The sequence below is a fragment of the Tupaia chinensis genome, unplaced genomic scaffold (genome assembly GCF_000334495.1).
Source record: "Tupaia chinensis unplaced genomic scaffold, TupChi_1.0 Scaffold000252_1, whole genome shotgun sequence".
Taxonomy (NCBI): Eukaryota; Metazoa; Chordata; class Mammalia; order Scandentia; family Tupaiidae; genus Tupaia; species Tupaia belangeri.
The window spans coordinates 4,558,825-4,562,109 of NW_006159732.1; positions in this window are offsets into that span (position 1 = coordinate 4,558,825).

The window sequence follows — 3,285 nt, forward strand, 5'->3', positions numbered from 1 at the left end:
TGTGTGTGTGTGTGTGTGTGTGTGTGTGTGTGTGTGTGAAGACCTACAGGCAATATATGGTTTCTTATAGAATATTAAACTCGCCTCCTATATTCATATATTGTTGAGGTTTAAGGACAGAAACTTCTTAAGGCTGGTTTTGCTTTCCTCCCCCTATTTTCCCTTTCCACCCTCTCACCCCTGAGGACTGTTTCAAGCCAACCAGTTTGGGGCTAGGGTGAGGGACTCTCACCTTCAGAGCAGATGGACTTCAGAAAGTTTGGTGTTAGTAAGTGGGTGTGTGTTTTATTTTTACCTAGGAGGCTTTCACCAATTCTTCTTCTGGAAAGAATATAAGAACATCTGGAGGACAAATACTAAAGTTTGTCTGTCATCCGGAGACCTGCTTTCCAAATTTTCTCTTCGAAACGACTTCATAAAGACTGTGTTTCAAGGCACACAGTTTGAGTAGCAGTGGAAGGACCCGTTCTTCATTAGATGCTTAGAGACGTACCCATTCATGTGTACAAACAAGCTACAGAACGCTTCCTCTTAACAGATGCCTTTTATGTTTCCTAGTGGAATCTATCCTTCAGGTAAGAAGCCAATGAGACAGCAGAGAGCTCAGACACAGGGACAATGCCACAGACAAGAGTCTAAAGAACAGTCATATATATGATTCCCACATTCTCTCCTTTTAACAAGTGATAGTGACCTTGGTGACCATTCAGTCTGAATGTCTACTGAGTACATAGATAACTTGTATAATATCCTTGACTGGGGGGGCTCATGTGCCAACATTCATCATATCATCATGCCATCATATCATCATACTCGTTTTTCTTGAGAGCCCATTCTGTTGTTATCATACTGCCCTTTTTGTGTTCAGTTGAACTAAATCTCCTTGCCACGCTCACAGTGTAGTCTCCCCTCCCCTTCAGTAGGTTTCCTTTGCCTCTAACAGTCAGGTCTTCCTATGACTTCATATGATGTGTTCCATTAGCGTCACGTGATGGGAAACTTCAACTACACGGCCCGGAGAGAATGTATCTATTATCCATTTTCTAGCCCCTCTTGATTACATTAAGTATGCTTTGTCATATCATCAACATGAAATTTTCTAAGTAGAAGATTCTTCCCTTGAAAAACATGCATTAATAGGATTTAGAAATAGACACTGTTAAATAAATTACCTAGTTCATTTTTAAATAAGGACATTAGGAATTCTAGAGATGATGTGACTTCAAGGCCACACACAATTATATGTGAGGCAGAGATGGTGTCTGAGCATCTTGTTTCTCAGACGGTTGCCTTTCCCCTGGTAGCATCAGGCAGGCTTACTTCTCTCCTCTCCCAATGAACAAATATGTCAGTATCAATTATTTCTTTTCTTCTTACTCTCTCCATTTCCCACACTTCCTTCCTCAATAAATTCATTAAACCTAGAGAAAAAAAAAAGACAATATATAATTGATTAAATAGAATATTTCTAAAACAAAGTACTCTGATGTAAATACAAACCACGTTATAATAGTGACATGGAAATACATCAATTACATGTTAAGTGAAAAATTATCTACAGTATAAAACTACCTTGAAAAATTAAGATATACACATAGGCCCAGCCTATGTGGGCAAGCAATAGGGTACTTCTGTGTGAGCATGGGGCAACATGGGAGGCCTAGCTTCAGTTCTAGGACCAATCTAAATAGGTCAGACATAGAAACATGCCTGTAATCCTAGCTAACTGGGAGACTTGTCCAAAATGCCTCTCTTGGGACCAGTAGATGGCATAATGGTTAAGCCACTGAATTCCTACATGGCTGACAATGGTTCAAGTCCCAGGCCTGGTGGAGTTAGACTTATACTAGGCACATGTGTATGCATGCCCAAAGATTTGAGAGGGAACAGAGGAGAGGGGATTCTTGAGTGGCCATACCCCCTGGAGGGCTGACTTCTCACTTTCTGTCTCTCTGTCTCTCCAGTGAGTACATGTACCTTATAGAAAAATCTCTCTCTAAAAAAAATTGCTTCTTTCTTTCGCTCTCTTTCTCTACCCCTCTTTCTCATAAAATATATCTACACACATATACTCACATACACATAAACGAAAGATGAAGTCTACACTTAGACATTTCTCCTTACTGCTGGATGATGGGATTAGAGAGGTTTTTTAAAAAATAGACTTATTTCTTTTTTTTAGGTTTCTGCCATAGGACACATACACTCTTCAAAGAGAAAGACATAGAGAGAAATCATCCCCCAGGGGAACCAGCCATGCCTCAATCCCCTTTCCTCTATTTTCTTGGGGTTTTGAGGACTCACACAGATGTTCCCAGCATGAGTTTGAAGCCACTAGGTCCAGGACTCAAACTATGGTTGGCCATGTGGGAGTCCAGTACCTTCACCACCATAGCACCTGCTGGTCCCAAATAAACTTAATTTTAGAATACTTTGATTATAGTACGGAAAATTCCCTTATAATCCACACCCAGTTTCCCCTACTATTCGTATCTCGCATCAGCATATACATTTGTTATAACTAATGAATGAATATATTCATACATTATTATCAACCAAAGTCATGCTTTATTCTGATTTCTCAGTCTTTATTCTCATGTTCCAGGATCCCATCTGAGACACTGTATTACACGTTGTCGTCATGAGTTCTTAGGCCCCTTTTGACTATGGCAAATTTCTCAGACTTTGTTTCTTTTTGATGACCTTGACAGTCTCCAGGGGTGCTGATCAGATATTGTGTAGACTGTCCTGCAACTGGGAATTGTCTGACATTTTTCTTATTGTTAGACTGGAGTTAGGAGTTTTCAAGAAGAACCCAGAGATGAAGTGCCCTTTTCATCACATCGTCTCAAGGTTAAAATGAGTCTTTTCACTATGTTCTGTACTATGTTCTTGGTGAGAAGTCACTATGTGCAGTTTACACTTAAGGAGTGGTGAATTAGGTAGGCTCCACCTCCTTTCTCCCTGAGTTTGGAATCTGTAAAACTTATTTGGAATTTCTCTGCCTAAGACATGTGTCTATTCTATTTATTTGTTATTTATTGATTGAGTCCATCTCTTATTTATATCCTTATTGAATCATACATTTCTGGATATTTCCTTTTTACTTTGGGCTATGATTTTGACACTTTATTACTCAAATTGTTTGAACTCTGGCCATTTGGAGCTCTTTCAGTTGACTCGTATGCTCCATTGACAAATCCCATTATTGTGATATGTTTTTATTCTTTTTAAGAAACTATTCATTACTGAGCTAGCAGGTAGCATGGTGGTTAAGGTACTAGG